Raw genomic sequence first — 25,452 nt, forward strand, 5'->3', positions numbered from 1 at the left:
TTTCCTCATCTGTTGAATAGTTGCTAATGCCTCCTTAGGATTGTGTGAGGACTATTTGAAATAGCATATGCCCAACCTTTAGCACTATACCTGGCACACAGTAATGCCCACTCACAAATACCAGCTGTCCCTTCTGAGTTCATAAAGTGGTTGTCCATTGTGACACACTTACTTTCTAGAGATGAAAGATTATGAGACAAATACTTTACAGAAGCACTGAAATAAACAGGAAACCTGGATTCTGGTACTGGCTTTCCTATTAGCTTATCGTTCAGCCTTGGGCAAGTAGTTCACTCTTGCAAGTAGTCCACTCTCAAAGGTTCCTTATGTTCTCATATAGAGAATAGGATCACATTATTTCTAATGGGCTTCCCGAATCTTACATTCTGTGATTCCTCCCCGAAAAGGGAATTCTAATAGATAAACTATTGATTAGACATATTTCATTTGTAATAGCAAAGAATAAGCTCTAAATGAACCATGCAACAAAATACTTTAACTGGATTATAAAAGAGTAATTTTTAAGAGGTAAAACTATTGCACAACCCATAAATACTCTCTAAAAGTTAAAACTGCATTTCATACAAATTCTTAATTTCCTTCAAAAGTATAGCCCTCTCAGCCTAGTTAGAAAGAAACATTCATTATTGTGACTGTCCTTGTATAAATTCATTTTGGGTTCACTTTTCATTGCAGGATCTCTGCATAATTTTCAGATATCATGAAGGCATAAACATGATTACAGCTTTCTCATTTTACAGGTGAATAACTAAACTATGATGCAGAGAAGTTAAATAAATTACCCAGTGCCCACCCATGAGGGGCAAAGCTGGAATAGAGCCTAGTTATTCTGATGCCAAAAATACCATTTTCCCTGCTGCATCCCCCACCATCATTACTCACTCCCAGATTCCCGAAGGACTCATTTGCTTTTGATAAGCTCAGACATGTCATTTTCTCTCTCTAAAAAGTGCTGCTTCAATTTTTTGAAGGGAGAGGATATCTGTAGTTGAAATTTGGCCCAAATAACACCATCTCAAGTGAGAAGATCACTTACCCTCACCCACCATGTGCACTACTTTACTTTCTAGTCCATAGTTTGGCACTTTGTGTAGAAAATTGATCTTTTACAGCCACTTAGTAGTATTTCTCAAAGTCCTAGAAGCAGTACTCTGCTAAATGGCATCGAGCTCATCTGGATATGTTGAGTTTCCAGATCATAAACTCCTAAAGGGCAGAGTCTACAATTATTTGGCTAACTTTATATCACTTGCAACTGTGGATGCTGAATAAATACTATTTCATGGTAATGATGAGGATGACAAGTTAATGCTCCTCAAAGTGTCAACCAACCAGTCAATTCAGTGAAAGTCAAACTGGTCATTTGATGTCATAAAAAAAATCCAGTTACTTGACTGAATTATTCAAATTGTAGCTGGTTGCTTTTATGCTTGTATAGATATAACGTTAAAGTTGCTTCCATATTGAGAAGAGAATGGTGTAACATATTCATTAGTAGTCACTTTTATCTCATCAAATTAATAAAATATAATAATATAGTGGCCTGGAATCTCAAGAATTTCCTTTAGGTAGCCTTTCCAAGCCATGAATTTATGTCACAATATTCTTGGCAGATAAATGCCCTGGCTAAACTTTATTAATATTGACCTAGTGCAATTAAAATTGAGTACCCTAAGAAGCAGGCTTCCGTTTACCATTTTTTGGTTTATATAATTTTCACCTCCATATCTACATTTGGAAAATAAAGTGGAAAAAGAAATCCACTGAAGACAATGAGCAATGGATAGGACTAGCAACGGAATACTGAGGATCATCAATTTGAAAAAAAAACAAAAGAATAAAGCTGGAAGACTTACTACCTCACTTCATGACTTATTCTTACATGTTCTCACTACAAAAAAGAAATGATAATTATGTGATGTGACAGAGGTATTAGCTAATGCTAAATGTTCATGGCAGCTCTACTTGTAATAATCTCAAACTGGAAACAACCCAAATGTAGTAATCATTTTGCAACATACAAGTGTATCAAATCAACACATTGTATACCTTAATGTTATACAATGTTATCTGTCAAATTGTATGTTAATAAAGCTGAAAAAAAGATACAATAATCGGGGCAGTGTAGTGTATATGGATGTACAGACACATGGATCAATGGAATAGGAAAGATTCCATATAGAGAGTCACTCATATATAGTCAATTAATTTTTGAACAAATTTGCCAAGGTAATTCCTGGTGACAAGATGATCTTTTGAGAAAATAGTGCTGGAAATATTAGACAAAAGAAAAATTTAACTTCAACCTCAATCACACCACATATAAAAATTAATAGAAAATGTATCACAACCCAAATAGAGAAATGAACATCATACAACTTTTAGAAGAAAACAGGAGATAATCTTAACAACCTTGGATTTAACAAAGATATCTTAAATATAACAAAAACAAATAAAAAAATACTCAGTAAATAACAGTTCATCAAAAGTATATCTTAAAAAGGCAATGATACAAGTGTGAAAAGATGAGCCATAGACTTGGAGAAAATATTTGTAAAGCAAATACCTGACCAAGAACTTCTAAAATATCTAAAAACACTTTTATAACTTGTTAGAATAGAAACCACTGAATTAAAAATGGGCAAAATATTTGAAAATGTAACAGAAGAAACTCCGCAAATAAGCACATTAAATTATGCTCAAGATCATTAGCCATTAATAACATGTCTATTAAAACCATAATAAGATACTGCTACATACCCACTAGAAAGGCTAAAATTAAAAAGACTGGAAATACCATGCATTGGTAAGGATGCAGAAATCAGATACACTGCTGGTGGGAATGCAAAATTACACAACCACTTTGAAAACAGTAAGCAATTTATTATAATGTTAAAAATAAACCTGCCATACAAATCAGCCTTTGCATTCCTAGGTATTTACCCAACAGAAATTAAAGCATATGTTCCCTACTAAGATTTATACATAAATGTTCATAGCAGCTCTATTTGTAATAATCTCAAACTGGAAACAACCCAAATGTCTTATTGATATAAGTGAATGAATGAACAAATTTCAGTGTATCCATATAATGGAATGCTACTCAGCAATAACAATAAATTATTAATACAGTCAACAATATAGATGAATCTTAAAATAATTATGCTGAGTGAAAAAAGCCAGAAAACAGAGTGTAGGATTCCATTTATATACATATATATATAAACCTTGATAAAATGCAAACTAGTCTATAGTGACAGGAAGCAGATCAGTGGTTGCTTGGGGAATGGTGGTTGCATTGGCTCGGAAAGAGAGATTATAAATGGACACCAGGAAACTTTTGGGGGTAAAGGATATGTTCATTATCTTGATTGTGGTGATAGTATACATATACAAAACAAATTTTACACTTTAAAAATTGGGAGGATATATACATGTGTATGTATATATATTTTTTTAGTCATCTGAATATATGTGGTAATTGAAATCTTGGGAAGGATTATAGAATTAGAAGACAGTGGGGTCTAGGAACAATCTTGATTACAACATATAACAGCTGGGTCGAGGAAGATGCATTTGCAAAGGAGAAGAGAAGGAACGGGCAGAGAAGTAAAATAAGTATTGTAGAACCCAAGGGAAAAGAGTTTTCAGGAAGGATTGAGTCGTTTGTCAACAGTAAACGTTGCTGCTAAGAGGTCAAATAAAATGAGAATAGTAAAATCTATTTAACTTAGAGACACTGGTAACCTTAGCCAGATCTGTTTTTATGGAGGAATGTGGCAGAAAACTATATTGTAGTGGGTTGATGGGAAATAAAGAAATGGGGAGAGTGAATAAAAGTAAATTTTAAAGATTTTTGGCTGATAAAAATAGAAAACAGAGATATAGGTGGAAGTGGCCAGAGGGAGAAGAGGAGTTATGGAAGGCTATTTTAAAAATTGAGGGGCTTCCCTGGTGGCGCAGTGGTTGAGAGTCCGCCTGCCGATGCAGGGGACACGGGTTCGTGCCCCGGTCGGGGAGGATCCCACGTGCCATGGAGCCACTGGGCCCATGCGCCACAACTACTGAGCCTGTGTTCTAGAGCCCGTGAGCCATAACTAAGCCCACGTGCCACAACTACTGAAGCCCGCGTGCCTAGAGCCCATGCTCCGCAACAAGAGAAGCCACCTCAGTGAGAAGCTCATGCACCGCAACGAAGACCCAACGCAGCCCAAAATAAATAAATTTATTAAAAAAAAAAAAATTGAGGGCACAGGAATTCCCTGGTAGTACAGTGGTTAGGACTTGGTGTTTTCACTGCCGGGGCCTAGGTTCAATCCCTGGTCGGAGAACTAAGATCCCCCAAGCCACGTAGTGCAGAAAAATAAAAGCAGGGGTGGGGGGGGGGCAAATACTACAACATTTATAACAGTGTTGTGCTTGAGATGGCTCTTGAGAGTCAATTGTTACATTTTCAAAAATTTTGCAAGCCATTAAAAAATAAGTTATATAAACTTAGAATTAGGCAAATTATATTAAAACCAAAGAAATAAAAACTCAAAAGTCATCAGTTAATTATATTATACTATTATTTATACATGAGGTTATTTATATTGATTGTGTCTGTGTGGTGGGAATATTATCTGTAATGTTTACAGCTACATATCTCAACTCTATGTTCAGTGACATCATGTGGGTCATTTGAACTTGGCCATGGAGTTCTGGAATATTTACACCACAGAAATTGGTAAATACTACAAATAATGGCTTGATTTATTTTTGTTGTTATTTTTATTGTCTAGCAAAAACATGATAGAGAAAATCTTAATGCTGATTAAACTTTAAAATTAGGTCTGTGACCATTACGCTCTAAATAGCACAAAAAATTGAGGAATTACTATTCCAGTATTCAAAAACTATTGAGTGATTCAGCAGAAAAGTCACTCACATCACTGATGAACGTGCTATGTTCTGACACTTTCCATTTTTTCACTTTCATCTTATTCACTAATAGAAACAAAAATATCAGTCAACACTCAATGCCAGAACTACACTCGTTTGTTAATTACAACCACAGGTTGGCTATGAATACACAAGCTCACCAAAAACAAAGACAGCATTCAGTGAGAATCAATTGATTATATGGAATTTATGATACAGTATAGTATATTTTATTTGTAAATTGTATGCTATACATACTCTGTTAGTGAAATTTACAACCATGCACATATATGCATGTATGCATTTTTCTAGATAGCCAGTTATTAAACATTTATTAACACATTTATATGTCAATAAGCCATAATAAAACAGATCAGCAAAATCTTAAAAATCCATCTATATCTGTTGAATTACTATTCCTTGAGAATGTTAAATGACTTTAAAGCACGGACAAGACAATATGGGCTTGGGGCAAGATTATAGATATAAAATATATATTTGAGAGGTATCCAATATAGTAAGGGACATGGCTGGGGTAAAGTTCAGAAGACACTGAATTTACCAACTTGGATCAATAACCTAGACTCATACCAGACCATGATTAAAACTCAAGCAGTTCATTTGTCATTCGATTAAGGCTCTATAATAAAAGTAATAAATACTTAATGTGGACCAGACACTGTGCTAAATATTTTAAGAATCCTTATGCAATAGGTATTATTATTACTACAGCCATTATATGAGCAGAGGAAAGTGAGGCTGACGGAGATTTATTAACTTGCACAAATTTATAGAGCTACTTAGTAGAAGAGCTAGCATTTGAACAAAGTTCTGCCTGACACCAGTTATAAAGTTGCTGGTGCACCTAACCACTGTATACCACTACCTCTTTCTAATCTTTTTTCCAGCTTTATTAAGGTATAATTAACGAATAAATGTTGAATATATTTAAAGTGTACAAGTAGATGTTTTCATATAGATATTCTCTGTGAGATAATCACACAATCCAGCTAATTATCACTTCACACTCTCCATTTTCTTTCTCTTTTCTTACTTTGCAGTGAGGACACAGGATCTACTCTCTTAGTAAATTTCAAGTATAAAATACAGTATTGTTGACTATAGTCACATTGCTGTATACTAGATCTCTAGAACTTATCTTCTATAACTGAAACTTTGTACTCCTTGACCAATATCTCCCCACTTCTCCCTTCACCCAACCCCAGGCGACCAACATTCTATTGTTTCTATGAGTTTGACTATTTTAGATTCCAAATTTAAATGAAATCGTATATTGCGTGTGTATGTGTGTATATATATATACATACATATCTCACATATATCTCATTTTCTTCATCCATCAATGGACACTTAGGATGTTTCCATATCCTGGCTATTGTGAATAATGCTGCAAGGAACATGGGAGTGGAGTGCAGAGATATCTCTTTGACATACTGATTTCATTTCCTGCGGATATATACCCAGAAGTAGAGTTGCTGGATCATTACCACAGTTCTATTTATAATTTTTTGAGGAATCTCCATTCTGTTTTCCCTAATGGCGATACCAATCTACATCCCCACCAACAAAATGTACAAAGGTACTCTTTTCTCCATATCTTTGCCAACATTTATCTTTTGACTTTTGATAAAAGGTATTCTAACAGGTGTGACGTGATATCACATTGTGGTTTTGATTTGCATTTCCCTGATAACTAGTGATGCTGAGCACCTTTTCATATACCTGTTGGCCATTTGTAAGTCTTTGGAGAACTGTATATTCAGCTCATTTGCTTGTTTTTTAAATTGGGTTATTTGGGTTTTTGCTACTGAGTTGTATAAGTTCCTTATATATTTTGGATATTAATCCCTTATCTGATATATCGTTTATAAACATTTTCTCCCATTCTGTAGGTTGCCTTTTCACTCTGTTGATTTTGTTTCCTTTGCTGAGCAAAAGCTTTTAGTTAGGTGCAATGCCACTTTTCTTTGCTGCTTTCATAGTTCTTTTTCCTTGAATTTTGACAATTTTATTATAGTGTGTCTAGGTGTAGTCTTCTTTGGATTGACCCTCTTTGTAGTCCTTAGAGCTTCGTGATACTTGATGTCCATTTCCCTTCCAAGTTTTGGAAAGTTTTAATTCATTATTTCTTTAAGCTTTGTCTTTTTCTCTCTCTTCTCTTGCTGGGACTTCCATAATTCATATGTTTTTTCATTTTGATAGTGTCCCATAAGTCCTATAGGATTTTTTTTTACACTTTTCATTCTTTTTCCTTTTTGTTCATGTGACTGTATAATTTAAAATGACTTGTCTTCAAAGCTTAGTAACTTAGGATTTACTTTTGTAAAAGCACGTTGACAAGTATTAAAATGTTATACTTGCATTTTGACAATTATAGTATAAATATAAAACACAAAACATCCAGTGTTAAACACTGATCTCCCATGGTTGTCTTGGATTTAGATATTGGTAGTTTATATTTCACAGAAGGGAACTTTCGAAGTTCTGTCAGTGCTTATAGCATGTAATATTATTCCTCATCAAAATCTTCATGAAATCTAAAAGGCTGGTATTAAGTGGTTATTATTTTTTTCTTGAATATTCTAAAACAGCCAGTTTGGAGTAGCTTTCAGATTTTCAAGGCATGAAGATGCACTGAATACTCAAGAATATGTTTTAACACATTAAGTATAAGTTTGTTTACAGTTACAATAAAAATACCTTCAACTTTCAGCTACTGAAAGAAAATACCCTAAGAAAACATGAAAGGTATTTTGGGCCAAGTTACTTCTTAGTGAAAATAATATAACATCTTGATCAAATTTTAAACCAAATTCTTGAAAGCATTAAGAATTGTTTTTATTGTTTTTTTTTGTTTTTACAATTGTCAAACTATTCCAACTCCTAATAAGAAATTTTCAAATTAAAAAATTATCTCTGTTGCTTAGAAAATATGTTTTACGTTTAATCTCAAATTCACTTTAAATGCTGGACATATGATTTAATACCTAAGAAGACTCTAGCTAAATTATTTGGTAATATTTATAGGGTGATACTTTTCTGGGTAGATATGTTTCACACAACAGTTTTTAATTAATGCTGAAAAAAATCACTTCATAATTTTAAATACACTTAATGATAGGCTGATTGATGGATTAACAGTTTATTTAGTAATTTAGATGGCATAGGGTCCAATAAAGGCAACAATCTGATAATTGCTCAATGTGCAATTCTGCCCATTAGTAATTCTAAGCCAAGAACTTGATATTTCACTCAGTTGGATTACTTAGTTTCATGTATGTGATTTGATCAACAAAGCAGTAGATACACAATGTCAAGATTTTTCCTTTATTATTATTTTAAGAGCAGCTCAGTGATTTGGGGGGTTGGTTAGTATAATACAGAGAACATAGGGAAAAAGTATAAAATGGCACTTAAAACCAATACCCATACTCATCTCATTATGGTCATAACTAAGAATATTAACTTTTGTGTAATTTGCTTTTCCTTAGAACATAAAGCATTAACTTGAAGTATATACACAATACATAAACAACCTTATGCAAAATACTTTTCGTAAGTTATATTACATTTTAAAATATTGGAAACTGAATATCTGTGATTTGTCTTTTGACTAAATATAACAAGAAGAGAACAACGTTCAACAAGGGAGGGTTATACTGATAATAAAGCTCTCAAAGTTAAAAATGTCTTCCTTTCCCTTTCTACCTAGCACAGACTATACAATGTCCCGAGAGGACTTCTGATGAGAAAAATGTCAATCACAGCTTTAAGCCCTTGGTTTGGAAAGAGCTAATGAGAAAGTGGATTGGAAGGTGAGACTTCATGTTTGCTTTCAAATAAGTGGTCTTAAACTTTTTCTATAAGAAGAAAAATTAGTTCATATATATATATATATATACACATATATAAACCATTCATTTTTACAGCTTTCAGGTAAAGTCCAACACTTGATTTATATAAAGTCTGTGAGGAGAGGTCAGTAGAGATCATCTAATCTTAAATTGTGAAATCATTCAACTTCTTAGCATAGTCTCTCCCCAGTAAAAAGCACAGCATGCCTGGGTATGCCACTGGCGATCTCTAATAAAAGTTAGTTAGTTCCAAAGACTGGGAGATTTCTGCTAGTCATACATTCTTTTTACCATCTTGTTTATTAGCAAAAATCAGCAATCCAGCTTTCCTTAGGTCCTCATTGACTAACATTTTATAGAGTTCTCTAATTACAGAAATTCTTGGTCTGTACTGTCCACAACAATTACAAAATCTCTGTTAGTACAGTAAGTGTTCCAGGAAGAATGAAGAGATTCTTGGCCACCAGTTTTCCACATGAGGAAGCATGTATTATTAATCACTATCTCTTCTACATTACTTCCTATTGCAGGGGATGTATGTACAATTTCATTCACAGAAAATTGGTAAAGGATGATACTTTTCCTTGCATAATCCACCCCAACAATAACTTTGTGCTCCTGGTGCTTGAAGAGTCTCCATATCCTGGTGAAGAGAATTCCCATTCTTGGGTAGCCGACCCCCTTTCCAGCCACCTGGGTGACCTGGACACCCCCAGCTCAGGCTGAGGCAGAGGAGGAAGATGGGCTGGAGCCTACACCTCTGCTGCTGCTGCTTCTGCACTGACTGCTGGCCAGCTTCCTAGGAACCAGAGGGAGGCAAAAGCCCAGGCCTCCCTGCCATACCCATGGCCTGGACGCTGCCTCTGGGGCACTCTTCTGGCTTGCACACATTGCCTCCATGCTGTCTGAAATGAGCCTCGTGGACCACTGTCCTCCTCTAGCTCAGGTGACTTGCCTTGAAATTCAATAATTCTTTTTCTCTGATTGATCAAGTCTGCTGTTGAAGTTCTCCATTGAGTTTTTAATTCTTTATTTCTATTGTATTCTTCAGCACCACAATTTCTGTTTGGTTCTTTTTTATGATTTCTGTCTCACTGTTGAAATTCTTGTTTTGTTCACGTGTTGTTTTCTTGATATTGTTATCTATGTTTGTTCTCTTGTAGCTCACTAACAACTTGGCAATCTCTATAAAATGTATAATGCATGTACTGTTTGATTCAAAAGGAATTTGTCATACAAAACTCTGAGTATTTTAAGCAGGCAAAAATAGTTTTCAGTAGCATTGTTTTAGTAGGGAAAAGTTGGTGACAACGTAAGTGTTCATCAGTATCAGACTGGTTAAATTAATCATACCTCAATTATGCTATACAGCTATTATTATATATAGAATATCACATAGCTAGTAACGTAGTTTATAATATCTATATATACTGCCCTGAAAAAGTTACTGGAGATATATTGTTAAGCAAATAAAACAATTTACAAAACAAAATGCATGTTATGATGCCAGGTGGCCACATAAACAAGATATATGAGACCCAGTGGGTTAGTTAGATATAGTTGATTGTGGGTGCATAGAACCATCCTGAAAGTACATACATATGCTAAAGTGAGGACTTCGGAAAAAAGAGTGGAATGAAAACTGGGACTACACTTACTTTTTCCTTTGTTGCCTATGTAATACATTAAAACAAAATGGGCCTATCTTTATTTTAAAAAATACTAGCCTGCACATTGTATTTTTGCCACTGCCAGAATCAATGGGTATGGAGACAGTAATCAATAATTTTCGTGTGGCTGGTACGTAAGATAAGGATGAGGCACTCCCTGGGTTTACTCTCTGTCTGCAGAGCCAGATTAAGACACAAAGTCAGGTTAGTTAAATACATATATAAGAGGGTCTAGAATGTTCTTGACATTCCCAGATGCCAGTGGCAAGAGCTTTATTTGAACACTGAAGTAGAAATGTAGAAGATATAACATATTATAAGACCATTAAATCTTCCCATTTCTATAATGGAATGGAATGGAATGTGGAAAGGTGAGGAAAAATCATAAGTTGCTTCTTAAACTCACAGAAATGTATATTAATGTTCAAACTCCACCAGCTTCCAACTTTACTACTGTTAGTGTGCAAAAATGAGAGCGAGTATGTTTCTGACACATTTTGACAATTTTTTCAATGCATATAAGCAGGCAGCAAAACAGCATCCTAGAAAAGCTTCAAATATCACGTAGGCTACTCAGCTGACACCCATAAAGTCATTTCTGGATGTGATTTCTCTTGTTCTAATCTACGGTCTCATAGTACTGTTAAAACTTGACCCCATCTTAATACTGATTTCATGGTCTTTTAATTAAATCCAGTTCAAAGAAAGGACTCAGTTCCCCAACCATATGCATCACATCTGGGGCAATGGAAATAATTATGCTCTTGATTTAATGCAGGCTGTCTCTTTCCTGAATGTTTTTGGTGGGAAACATAGGTGAAAAGCTAATGGAAGAGGAGGAAGAGATGGGCATCCAGGGAAAGTTATACTAAATATTGAAAGGAGAATGATTTTAAAGGAGCACACATTCATGAAAATTATACTTAAGCATGGAGAAGAGAAATCTAATAAGAAACTTCTAAATCAATAACATTTCAGAAATTGACCCTTAACTAATAATTTGGGTTTGACAAAATGGATGAATAGGTATCTCTTGCTTTCCTCCATTTCATTTCAGGTAGGCAGTCCCTCAAATGGCCCCAAAGGCACCCGCCTTATGAGATGAATGCCCTTGTGTAATCCCTCATCCAGTGTGGAGTGGAACTAGTGACTTGTCTCAAACAGAATACAGCGAAAGTGATAAAATAGGAAGTCATTTCTCGAGGTTAGTTTATAAGAAGACTCTGGCTTCCATTTTACTTGCCATCTCTCACCCTATCTCATTCATATTCTCTCTCTGCCATTGCTCTGGTGGAAGCCGACTATCATATTTTGAGTAATTCTTTGCCCAAGTAGTAAGGAACTGATATCACTAGCCATAGCCAGGGAGGGACTTAGGCCATGTGAGCAAGCTTGAAAGCAACTCCTCCCTCTTTTGAGCTGTGTTAGAGATCTTCAAGCAGAGGCTGCTCCATATTCCTGACCCAGAGCAACTGTGAGAAAATAAATGTTTGCTGTTTGAAGCCACTAAGTTTGGGGGTAACTTGCTATGCAGCAATAAGTAAATTAGTGATTTTTTTCTGAAAAATATTTAAGTTTCATAAATCATTCCATTTTATATGTATGAGAGGAGTAAGCTCCCTGTTTAAATATATCCAGGGGTCTTATGTTTTTCTGAAAAGATAATTTAGTAAAACGCAATCACCCCGATCATTGGTTTTATTAAATTCAGTTTTCTTATAACAAGAATTCCTAAGGTATGGCATACTTTTGGGTGTACACTGTAATCTGAAGTATGGTGGCTAGGTCATAGATGAAAATATGCATACTCATATGTCAACTTTTGCTGAGGTCTTTATGTATGTCAGGCACTATTCAAAATGCTTTTTTTTAAAAAAAAAAAAAACATGTATTACAATACTTAATCCTCACCCAAAAAAGCTAATAAAGTAGATTTTTTTCCCTCCCATTTAACACATGAAGCAACAGGCATGGAGGGCAATGGAGGTTAAGCAACTTGCCCGAAGTCCCACGGCAAGAAGATGCGAACTCCGGCGCTCAGAATCCAGAACCCACCATCTCAACCACAACTCTCGTGAGAACCCATGTTCAATTCGGGGACTGCATTCTTTGTATGGAGCATTCTGTTCTCTTTGATCACAAAGCAGAGAAATTTTAGATGATAGACGTAAATGTTCACAAGGACGAACGCTAACCTGTAATGAATCAGAGACCTCCTGGGAGATAGTATAATTTGAGTAGGTAAGAATGAGGACTCTATCCTATGACTACAAAAGCAGAAAGAGATGGAGGAGGAACTAAGGTTACCAGAGCTTGGTGAAAGCTGCAGCTGTGACCACAGAAGAATACGGCCACTGTCAGAAGTGTGCCAAGGCAAAGGGCAGGTGGCAAGAAGAAATATCCCAACTGGTCTCTTCCTCCCACCTTTAATCACCTGACACTTCCCCACACTGGCCAAACCCAACTACAAACCAGAGGGCAAGGACCCCTGGGTGATAGAATCCACTGAGGCCACTCTCTTGGGGCACAGAACAGGGCAGAGATGGGAGAAAATGGATTTGGGTGACTTACCACCTCACCTAATTAAAAAAAAAAAAAAAGAAAAGAAAAGAAAGAAAGAATGAGGATTCTAGCGTAGAAGACCCTAAGTTCCAATCCCTCTGAGCCAATAGTTATTTGTGTAATTTGGGTTAAGTGACTTATCCTCTCTCAGATTCATTTCATCAAATGTAAACCGCTGACCACATCTGTCCCTCCCTCATAAAGCTGGTGTAAGCATTAAATGAGATAATACATGGAAGGGTTTGGAATAGTCCCTAGATACAGTAAGCAGTTAATAAATGTTAACTATTATTATGATGATAATTAATATCTGACAGAGGAGAACAGAACTGAGCACAGAGTTTTAGGCTCTGTTCTTTCCAGAGGAAAACAGCTATCCAAATAAGTAGAGAAAGTAGGCTAAAGGACAAATACAGTGAAAGACAATAGGATGTATTGATATTCTACAACGCCAAATGTGCTTTGCATACATAATTTTCTTTAACCTTCACAGCAGACTATGTAAATAGTATTCTTTTACAAATGAGGAAGCTTTAATGGAGGCATTTATCCAGGGTTTCAAAAGCTACCTGTTCAAGTAACAGGTAGCACCAGTGGGTATTCAAATCAAGGCACATCTGACTCTCTTTCACCATGGGAGACTTCTGGGTTTAAAAACCAGAGGGATGGAGGAATTACCCTAAATTGTGAAGGCATGGCCTGCAATTTAGCTAAATTTAAGTGTTCCCTATATTCCGTCTGTATACATATATCCACTGCCTGCCTGGTGCAACCTTCTGTGCAAGATACACACAGTTGCCAGGCAGGGCTGTGTCCGGCCATGGGAGAAAAGGGATTGAAATCCAGCCCATGATCCATTCGTCAAGCCTTGAACCTAAGGACATACATTTGCCAAAGAGGTACTTTTTCTAGTTTACACATTAGTGAAATGTGAGCTAATGGAGACCCTAAAATTATGGTTATGGGTATGGCCTAATCCCTGCAATCTACTGAAAATTCAGATTGTGCCTAGATGATCTGATAGAGAGAACCTGAATTCTTTAGTATCTAGAGATGTTGAGTGAGAGCTACCTGGCCTAGGGGTAAAGAAGCAGGATGGAATTAAAATGTACAATCCTGAAGAGGAGGCTAGAGGTAAGCTGTACCCAAAAGGATCTTAGGTAAAGTAACTAAACTGACCTGGAAATGTATCTATCTGTAGCCCAAGATTACTCACTCTGTGAGATTAATTTCTTACACTCTTAACTATTACCTTGACTTCATACTGATGGAGAGAAATGGCAGGCAGTTATGGCATGCGGTGTGCCGATTGTGTTTACAAGGCTATTGCTTAAAGAGGAGACTCGGGCTTATTTCAGCCTGCGGGTGGAAGAAGCAAAGTAATGCAGGGTGGCCTCTGCTGTTTCACCGCAATTTATTTCTTACTCTTTACTAAGTGATTTGGAGCACTGTTTTCTTTTCTTTTTTTTTTTAAGATTTTTTAAATTAATTTATTTATGTATTTATTTTTGGCTGCATTGGATCTCTGTTGCCGTGCGCGGGCTTTCCCCAGTTGCGGCAAGCGGAGGCCACTCTTCATTGCGGTGCGCGGGCTTCTCTTTGCGGTGGCCTCTCTTGTTGCGGAGCATGGGCTCCAGGCGCGCGGGCTTCAGTAGTTGTGATGCACAGGCCCAGCTGCTCCGCGGCATGTGAGATCTTCCCGGACCAGGGCTCGAACCTGTGTCCCCTGCCTTGGCAGGAGGATTCTCAACCACTGCGCTACCAGGGAAGCCCTGGAGCATTGTTTTCTACATCTTTAATTTTACAATTCAATTTCCTAAATGCAAGTATAACAATATAAGGCTAACTGTGACCATAATTATATACTTTTTCATCTCATGGAACGTTGACACAAAACTCTAATGACGAGTATTTCTCATGAAACAACAAAGGATTTCATTTTATGTTGTAGAGGAAGCCTTTGATCAGAAGTTTAACTCGGGATTCTGAATGATCAATAGCGATGTCACTTCAGTTGTGAAAGATTCTTTTACTTTCTGAGGACCTTTCAAGATATATAAGAGGGTATCACCTTTAAACGTATTAATAATTAGGGGAGAAAATGCATTTCTTTTTTAGCTTTGATATACATATAATGTCACAGTTGTAAGAAATTACTTCCTAATTTTTATTGCAATGCAGTAGTCACACTTACTCCAAGACATCTTCCAGCTGTTACTATATTGGGTTGGCCAAAGAGTTCCTTTGGTTTTTAAGTAAAAATAAGAGGCATTTTTCATTTTCATCAACAACTTTATTGAACAATGCATTCACCATTTTATTCCACTACCTTCTGCCATTTTTCAGGCAACTTCATAATTCCATTTTCCCAAAACTTTTTATCTTTTTGAGCAAAGAACTGTTCCAGGTGCCTTTTACAGTCTTCCAAGGAATTGAAATTTTTTCCCTTAAGAGAATTTTGTAAAGACCTAAATAAAAGGAAATCCAAAGGCACAATGTCTGGTGAATATGGCAGATGAATCAGAACTTCCCAGCCAAGCCGTAACAGTTTTTGCCTGGTCATCAAAGAAACATGCGATCTTGCATTATCCTGATGGAAAATTATGCATTTTCTGTTGACTAATTCTGGACACTTTTTGTCAAGTGCTGCTTTCAGTTGGTCTAATTGGGAGCAGTACTTGTTGGAATTAATTGTTTCGTCTTCTGGAAGGAGCTCATAATAGAGGACCCTCCTCCAATCCCACCATATACACAACATCACCTTCTTTGGATGAAGACTGGCCTTTGGTGTGGTTGGTGGTGGTTCATTTCACTTGCCCCACGATCTCTTCCATTCCACATTATCGTACAGTATTTTCATCGCCCATCACAATTTGTTTTAAAAACGGAACGTTTTCATTACATTTCAGTAGAGAATCACATGCAGAAATACAGTCAAGAAGGTTTTTTTTTCGCTTAACTTATGTGGAACCCAAACATCAAAGCGGTTAACATAACCAAGCTGGTGCAAATGATTTTCAACGCTTGATTTGGATATTTTGAGTATGTCGGCTATCTCCCGCGTGGTATAACGTTGACTGTTCTCAATGTCTCAATTTGATCGCTATCAACTTCAACTGGTCCACCCGACCGTGGAGCATCATCCAGAGAGAAATCTCCAGCACAAAACTTCGCAAACCACTTTTGACACATTCGATCAGTCACGGCACCTTCTCCATACACTGCACAAATCTTTTTGAGTTTCAGTTGTGTTTTTACCTTTCTTGAAATAATAAAGCATAATATGCCCAAAATGTTGCTTTTTTCTTCCATCTTCAATATTAAAATGGCTACACAAAAATTCACCAATTTTGATGTTTTTTTTTTAAATGCACACTGATATGACAGCTGTCACAATGCAATCTAACAAAATTGTTTCAAATGAAGTTAAAGACAACTAAGTGCTACTAGAGCCACCAAACGAACTTTTTGGCCAACCCAATAGCATATTCAAAATAAGCGAAAGCCATAGCAGTGTGAGAAGATGTGGGACAGAGATTTAGGTACAAAAAGAAGAATTTAAGTCCTGGAGTCGGGGGGTTGGTTGGTATGCAACGGAAACTCACACTAACATAAGCGACGGGGAGGTTTTATTATAAAGATGTACTTCTTTCTCCCAGACCCCAAGGGCAGAAATACAGCCAGGCCTCATGAGGTAGTGGAAACATGAACTGAAAAGTCATCTGAGAACTATTCATCCTGTGTGTTTGTCTTTCTCTTTTCTTGTGATCTCATGGTCTTTCATTGTTGCCTCTATTTGATGTTTTCATTTTTCTTTCTCTACAGACTGGATCTCACAGCTCATCTCTACACCCAGCATGAGAGAGTTACCCAGCTTTCAAGTCATCTTTATGTTCTATAAGGAGACTAAGATCATATTAGGCCAAACAAATTTGCTATGAAACTATGATGACCAACAAAAGAATGGAAATTGTAGAAAGAAGAGAACAATCCTTTGTGTCTAGTCCTGCAGTGACCTGCTATTGGGACCACATGCATACACCCCTTCTCCTACAGTTTCCCCCACTCCAAAGGGATAAATTGAGTCCCTGCTTATACTATTTTAACAAAGGCTTTTATCCACTTATAAATAGATAATGAGGTAATCGAATGTTTCAGTGACAAATCCTTCCATTGAAAATTAAGAAAAAGGTGAAAGAAAATGAAATAGAGATAGTGTCCTACTGAAAGAGAAGAAGCATTGCTCTGTAATAGTTATCACTCGCCCAGTGGTTCTGAAAATTGGGCATAACCTTGAGAAATTGTTAAAACACAGATTACTGGACCCAGAAACTCCCAGAGGTTCTGACTTAGCAAGTAAAGGGTAAACCATGAGAATGTGTTTTCACCAAGCTTCCCACTGTATGTGATACACTGCATCAGTGATACCCCTGTGTCAGCATATTTGTCATTATGGTGTTTGGCTGAGTGCAAATTGGCTTTCAATTTTTCTCATATATAACTTAGAGATACTCTGCTGTGCTGAAATCAGACAGGCAGGGCCTAATACAGGAAGGAAAAGGAAACCACCCAGAGCCTAACTGGTTTTGTAAAATACTGACTTATCCATTAAATAGCTGCTGATATTAGACTCTCTTGCAGTTCCTTTCTGAACCTACTGTGTATTTCTACTGCTGCAGAAAAAGGAAAATGTAAACAAGGACAAAGCAAACAAACAAAACCTGGCTTGATAAGATATGATACTGCAGAGTAGATTGCTATGTTCCATAGAGCAATGCACCACATAGGGATATTAAAATGGAAAGAACACACACTTGAGATAAAAAAAAAAAAAGAAAATGTTTACAGTCTCATAAGGCACCATTTTATAAAAAGATTAAGAACTAATTCACCTACCTTTCAGGAGAAAAATATCTTGTGAGAAATAATAAAATAACAGGAAAATAAATTCTTTTTAAATAAATTCTTTTAAAAATGTTTTAAACTTATGTGTTCACCAAAAGCATCAGTTTTGAAAAAAATCTCCTCTACATACAATATGTCCTGGTCTCGTGTGTTAATATGATCAAGTGCCAAAGAGCTGTATCTACAGATACATGACACTATGCGTTTGTCAAAACCCACAGAACTTTACAGCAGAAAGTGTGAACCTTGATGTCTGTAAAACCAAAGTAACTTAGGAGGCAATGCAGACTGTGACAAAAGAACGTAACTATTACAAACATGTGCAACAACCTCACTGAAGGAAGAGGGCACAAGAGATGCTGACAAAAGTAATTTTGGAAATGAGTGGAGATGGTAAGATTAAAGGCAAAAGGAATGGTATATAAACACTGTATTCTAGTTGATAAAATTATTTCCCATGGAAATACAGGTTAACAATTCTGAGACCACTATACATGTATACTAGAATTGAACAATTAAGCAAACGGATGGCAAATGGTGGGAGCCGGGTTTCTTCCTGTTGGAGAGGAAGGTTACAAGCAATGGGAACAGGCATGAATGGTCATGTGGTAAAGGATTAGAGGAGGAATCATCAGTTTGAACTCATATTTAGTTAAATACTGATAGATGCATATGGAAACCTTTATAGACATATATATATACAGACTGGTATAGACACATGTTTCTTTGCTCTATCAGCTGAAAGGGCCTGGAAGCAATGACACCCCAGTGGTAATGAGCATACCCAGCACACAGATCTTGGTTTCTACTATTCTCCAATAAAAGGAACCAGGGATCTTTGGAGAGAGGCTGATTCAATGACTGTGGCAGGTAACATACAAGAGAAGCCTGGAGCATCTTTTAGTGCCACAAATTAAGGAAATGCTCAAAGAATCAGAATGACGGGAGTATGTCAAAGGGACACAGGAGCCAGCAGGAAGAGCTCTCAATGGCCAAAGCTGGAACAATTTGAGTAACAAAGTGGTATTAAATTACAGCCCAAAGTACAAAATATATAACCTGAGTCTATATTGATATAAATGATTAAATAAAGAAATGAATGGGGGAGAATAGCCAAATCTCCCTTTGGAAGATTTATCTAGATATTCTGCTCTCAAGGAGCTCGAACACAGTGGAGGTTGTGCATAGTGACTTCCTTCCAAAGTGTAGAATATGGAAAGGGGGTGAAATAGTAACTTTACAGTGGAGAAGCCTGACAAACACTACCTCAGCCCGGTGATCAAGTTTAACATCATCAGTGATAAGACGTGGGGAGCATGGACGCTTGATGTGACGTGATGAGAACGGCACTTTACTTCTGTGGTCTTCCTCTCCAAAACCTATAACCCCAGTCTAATCATGAGGAAAATATCAGAAAAATCCTGATTGAGGGACTTTCCACAAAACACCTATCAGGAATCCTCAAAAGTGTCAAGGTTGCTAAAAGCAAGGAAAGTTTGAGAAACTGTCACAGCTATGTTACTTTCATGTAAGAGAGACTGGCTAAAATTCTCAATCCTTTTTTACGACTTTTGCTCACCTCAGAGTAAATCCTAAGAGTTCCCATCACAAGGTACTGCACATGGCAGTGGTTCGGATGGCAGCTATTGCCAAGGCACCTCTCTCAGATTTCACCAAGTTTGAGTCTATCTTGAGAGGTCAACATGCACCTAAAGAGTGAGAATTGCCTCCTGCTCCTGAGCCGTCCTCCACCTTGGCCACCAACTAAATCAACTCAACAAAAAACTATGGGGGGAGAAACACAACAAAAAAACCGCATTAAGACAGAATGATGTAGGAGGAGTGGCCAAGATGGCAGAGCAGGAAGACCCTGAGGTCATCAGCTCCCATGGGCACACCAAAATTACAACTATTTACAGAGCAACTATCAGTGAGAATGACCTGAAGACTAGCAGAAAAGATCTTCTACAACTGAAGATATAAAAAAGGAACCACAAGGAGACGGGTAGGAGGAGTGGAGATGTGGTGTAGTCAAGACCCATACCCCCAGGGAGGTGACCCACACAGCGGAAGATAATTATAATTGCAGAGGTTCTCCCCAAGGAGCAAAGTGTCGGAGCCCCACACTGGGCTCCCCAACCTGGGGCTCCTGCACCAGGAAGATGAGCCCCCAGAACGTTTGGCTTTGAAGGCCAGCAGAGTTTACTTTCAGGAGAGCTAGAGGGCTGTGGGAAATAGACTCCACTCTTAAAGGGTGCACACAAAATCTCACATGCTCCAGGACCCAGGGCAGAAGCAGTAATTTGGAAGGAGCCTGAGTCAGACCCACTTGCTAATCTTGGAGAACCTCCTGGAGAGGCAGGAGGCAGCTGGGGCTCACTCTGGGGACATAGATGCTGGTGGCAGCCATTATTGGGAGCTCATCCTACTACAAGGACATTGGTGCTGGCAAGCGCCATTTTGGAATCCTCCCTCTAGCTTATTAGTGCCGGGACCACAAGCCAGTCGGCACAAGTCGTTATATGATGACAGATAGCAACTAGATTTATCACAATGATTATTTTGAAATGTACAAAAACAGTGGATCATTATGCTGTGTACCTGGAATTAACGTAACATTGTAGGTCAATTATACTTCAAAAACAAAAAATAAACTCTTAGAAAAAGAGATCAGATTTGCTGCTACCAGAGGCGGGGGTTCAGGGGAAGGGGAGTAATTGGATGAAAATAGTCAAAAGGTACAAACTGCCAGTTATAAGATAAATAAGTACTAGGGATGTAATTTACAACATGATAAAGATAATTAACAACTGTGTGTCATCTATGAAACTTGTTAAGAGAGTAAATGTTAGGAGTCCCCATCACAAGGAAAAAACGTGTATTTTCTCTATTCCTTTAATGTTGTATCTCTATGAGATGACAGATGTTCACTAAATTTATTGTGGTAATCATTTCATAATGTACACAAATCAAATCTTTATGCTGTACACCTTAAATTTATACAGTGCTGTATCTCAGTTCTATCCCAATAAAAATTCAAAAGAGAAAAAAAAGGAATGATGTAATAGGGAGTGAAGTCTGAGAAGAGTCACTTCAGGAGGTCACAATTTGAATTGTGACCTAAATGGGGGCTGGCCATGTGACTGAGGGAGGGACTGTTAGGGCAGAGAAACCACAAGGGTAAAGACCCAAGAAGGGAAGGAGTCTGATAATGAAAGGAAGATGTAGAGGCACAAGAAAGGGTGCTAGCTGAGATTAGAGAGGCAGACCATCGAGTCAGGTGGTACCTTGAAAGTCAGGGTCCATTGTTTGCATTTATCCCTAGTGCAATGGTAATCATTTGAGGATTTTAAGTACCAGAGGGGTGTGACACGATGACCTTTTTTTCCCTTTGACTTTGTTTTTATTGAAGTAACACATACAAACATACATTAAACTGAATCATATTTACAGATTAAAGAGCTAATTCATGGATGACTAGCCAAGTGTTTACATGTTCACTGTCCTGCAGCATCAATATCATAACTCTGAAAGCTATCTCCTTTCTCTTTACTTACAGAAGAAAAATCATTTTAATTGAACCATGTAAATCACAGGTCATATGTGGCCTATTGGCACAGATTTTTGTCCCTGCCCCTGGATTTTCTTTTGACGCACTCAGAAGATTAAAAGGTAGAATGGAGTGCAAAATAACTTCCTCCTAATGACCTTTTTCTGCTCAGATATTTTATCTCCATTTTATATCAATAACTAGGCTGCTGAGTGCCACCAATGGCAGAGAATTCTTAAAGAGAAACATTTTCTCCAATTTTTTTTTTTTTGCTATCCATATTTTGGTATATTTTCTTTAATCTTTTGTTACACATTGGTTCCCTTTTGAATACAATTTCTTACTGAGATATAATTCACATACTATAAAATTAACCCCTTTAAACTATAGAATTCAGTGGTTTTGGTATATTCAGAAAGTATGCAGCTATCCCCACTATCTAATTCCAGAACATTTTCATTACCCCCACATGAAACTCTGTACCCTTTATCCTTCATCAACCAATCCTCTCATCACTTTCCCATCCAGCCCTAGGAAACTACTAATCTACTTTCCTTCTCTACAGATTTTTCTAGTCTGGACATTTCACATAAATGTAATCATACAATATGTTGCCTTTTGTGTCTGGATTCTCCCACTGAGCATAATGTTTTCTAGGTTTATCTAGTTTATAGTACGAATCAGTACTTCATTCCTTTTTATGACTGACTAATATTCAGCTGTATTGATATACCATTTTGTTTAGCCATTCATCAACTGATGGACATTTGAGTTTCTTCCACTTTTCAACGATTATAAATAATGCTACTAAAACATTCATGTACAAGTTTTTGTGTGGACATATGTTTTAGATCCTCTTGGGTATATATCTAGGAGTGGAATTATTGGGTTATGTGGCAACTGTTTAACATTTTAAGGAACCTCCAAACTGTTTTCCAAGAGGCTGTACTTTTCATATTCTCAACATCAATGTATATGGGTTTCATTTCCTCTACATTCTTGCCAACAATTATTATTATCTATGTTCTTGATTATAGCCATCCTAGTGAGTGCTTTCTCATTGTGGTTTGCATTTCCCTAATGAGTAATGATATTGAGCATCTTTACACATTGTATGCCTATCAGCAAAGATTTTCGTTATTGCTTTGTACAGTTGTTTTTTAAATCAGATAAAAACTTATAAAAATACATTTATACTGTCTATCACATTTCCTATTATCTTGCCTTTTTGGGTGTTCTTCACTTATTAATGAGGGTTTACTTATGTGTCTATATCCCTTCATTTCAGCCTAAAGAACTCTCTTTAGTATTTCTTGTAGGACAAATTTGCTAGCAACAAATTCTATTAATTTTTGTTAGTCTATTGTGTACTCCAGCAGTCCCTAACCTTTTTGGCACCAGGGACTGGTTTTGTGGAAGACAATTTTTCCACAGATGGGGAGGTGGGGGGTGGTTCGGGCGGTAATGCGAGGGGGAGCGACAGGGAGCGGCAGATGAAACTTTGCTCGCTCGCCAGCCGCTCACCTCCTGCTCTGCAGCCCAGTTCCTAACAGGCTGCGGACTGGTAGCGGTCTGTGGCCCACAGGTTGGGGACCCCTGGTGTACCCCAACTATTATTCACCCCCTCAGGCAGCCACAATGTTCAACAATTGCCTCTAGCTGCTTTCAACAAATGCGCCCAAGAGAAATACTGTTCAAACTGGGCAACTATTTCTTGTGGTCTTCCTATGCATCACATATCTTTTCCCTAAAACAGAAAAGATGGCAAGAGTGAACTTCAGAATGAGTCTTTCAATCACTGGGATGAAACAGCACTTAGAGAAAATGGAACAAGATAGTATGCATGGAATATAATTTATGTCCAAGAAGCTCAAATATTGATCATGTCCCACAAAAATAAACTAGCTATCTTTCATTTTTTCCTTAATAAGAATGAAAAATCTCCCAAGATATGCTGAAACACTTACTTACATTGAGATGAAGAATGTATGTCCCAGCCATCTATCAATAATAATATTACATGTGCTTTCAAATCCCTACCCTCCAACATGTATAATTACCCTCTACAACCCAGGAAAAAGTGCCTGCCTGGAAGTGGCTTGTTGCTTTTCCAAGCTTAATTTAAAATAGAAAATTGTGGGCTTCCCTGGTGGCGCAGGGGTTGAGAGTTCGCCTGCCAATGCAGGGGGCGCGGGTTCGTGCCCCGGTATGGGAGGATACCACGTGCCGCGGAGCGGCTGGGCCCGTGGGCCATGGCCGCTGAGCCCGCGCGTCCAGGGCCTGTGCTCTGTGGCAGGAGAGGCCACAGCACTGAGAGGCCCGCGTATCGCAAAAAAAAAAAAAAAAAAAAAAAAAAAAAATTGTAAGGTACCAGAAAGCACAACCTGAGGATAATTAAGAATATGCAGGAAATACTGATTATTTATATGGAAGTTTGGCATCTAGAGTTCATCCAAAGCAAACTAAAGACAGCTATAACAGGCTGTTAAAGCTCTGTAGGCACATCTGCCAGGCATTGGGGAGTGAAGATACTTGTAAACTTTCTGAGTTTATAGCAGGTTAGCATTTTCTCACCTCTCAAAGCATGAAAGCAGCACTTCATCCACATACCATAAAGACAAGCCTGGCTTACTGTCTCCGCTGCCAAGATCTTCAGCAAAAGCAACTTCACTTCTGCCTGCAGGTTCAGCCTGGTTTGCTGCTCTAGGGAAAAACCTAGCTTCTAGATGAGTTAAGTATAAGAACTGCACTCACAGATCCAAAGTTCTGAGGTTTACTATCAAGTCAGAGTTCCTGCCGTTCAACTGACCTGCCTCCTCGTTTCAGTATCAGGATACTGCCTTTATCCCTCATGTTCCAGGCCTTGCCTAAACCGTTATTTATATACCATTATAGCGTCAGGTACGTTCAACTTAAAAGGAAACCCAAAGAGTCAAAGCAGAGGAAATGCAAGTTCCAGAGACAAGTCCTTTCTACACATTTTTTTCATCTGGTTTCAATGAAAGAACATGAATCATTATACTTAGTGTGCTTTGGTTGATCAGATACTCGTGTCAGAAACGAATGAATTGGCTATTAGGAGGCCTATGTTCTAACTGTGGCTCATCACATATTAACAGTGTGATATTTCACTCTCCTAGACTCAGTTTTCACATCTGTTTAATGACGATAATCATCATTGTACAAATTAAATGAAACTGGATTTAAAGCACTAGGCATCATTCTCAGCACCTATGAAGCTCAATAAATCCTATTGGTGGATGAGAAGGGCGACGAGGGGGAGGAAAAGATGGTGAAGGAAGAAGAGACAGTTGGAGGAAAAGAAGATACAGGAGGAAGAGAAGTAGAAGAAAGAAGTAGTGGTGGTTGTGCAATGGTGGTGAAGAACACAGGTTTTGGCCACAGTGCCTGTGTGACCTCAAGCAAGTTAGTTCATCACTTTGAACCTGCCTCAGTTTTCTAATGTGCAAACCTAGAATCTGATGATAATAATTGGTATGCATACCCACAGGACTGTTGTAAGAATTAAATGAGATAATGGATGTGAAAGTACTTTGATACCTACTAAATTCAATAGAAGCCTAAAAGATTATTACTACAAAAAGCAGTCATGTGTTAGGCAAATATGTAATAAAGATGTGTCACTTGACATAAAGCTTCTTCTTAACGTCATCCATAGCATTTATATGGACCTGAACTGGGCTTAGAGAAGAAGCCAGGTGTGATCTAACCACTCCTTGGAAAGTTTTTCTATGGACAAAACAGAGTCCTGTATTTGAAGTTGACTTGTACCTGAAACATGCTGCAGGGTACAATTGGTCCTTGTATTAAATGAAAATCCTTATCTGTATGCATGGATGATCTCTTCCACATCTATTTGAGTTCTGTGGAGGATGATACAGTTTGGATAAGTAGATGAAACTGGATCAAATGCTCTGGGAATCCATTT

The 25,452-nt window shown here is 37.5% G+C and overlaps 1 long non-coding RNA gene and 1 pseudogene across 5 annotated transcripts in view; one reads left to right on the forward strand and one right to left on the reverse strand.

The window, feature by feature from the left end:
• LOC137216388 (uncharacterized) overlaps positions 1–22,704 on the forward strand; it is a 354,717-nt gene extending 332,013 nt beyond the window's left edge. For 3 of the 5 annotated variants that reach the window (XR_010939754.1, XR_010939756.1, XR_010939757.1), the window contains one exon: positions 16,874–22,704. This is a non-coding gene — a long non-coding RNA (uncharacterized lncRNA). Of the gene's footprint in view, positions 1–14,999; positions 15,113–16,873 lie in introns of all 5 variants that reach the window. The other 2 variants (XR_010939753.1, XR_010939755.1) reach the window with 1 other exon arrangement.
• Positions 8,979–9,479, reverse strand: LOC137217240 (ADP-ribosylation factor-like protein 5A pseudogene; annotated as a pseudogene).
• Positions 22,705–25,452: the final 2,748 nt, after the last annotated feature.

This window comes from Pseudorca crassidens, chromosome X, assembly GCF_039906515.1.
Source record: "Pseudorca crassidens isolate mPseCra1 chromosome X, mPseCra1.hap1, whole genome shotgun sequence".
NCBI classification, from domain to species: domain Eukaryota; kingdom Metazoa; phylum Chordata; class Mammalia; order Artiodactyla; family Delphinidae; genus Pseudorca; species Pseudorca crassidens.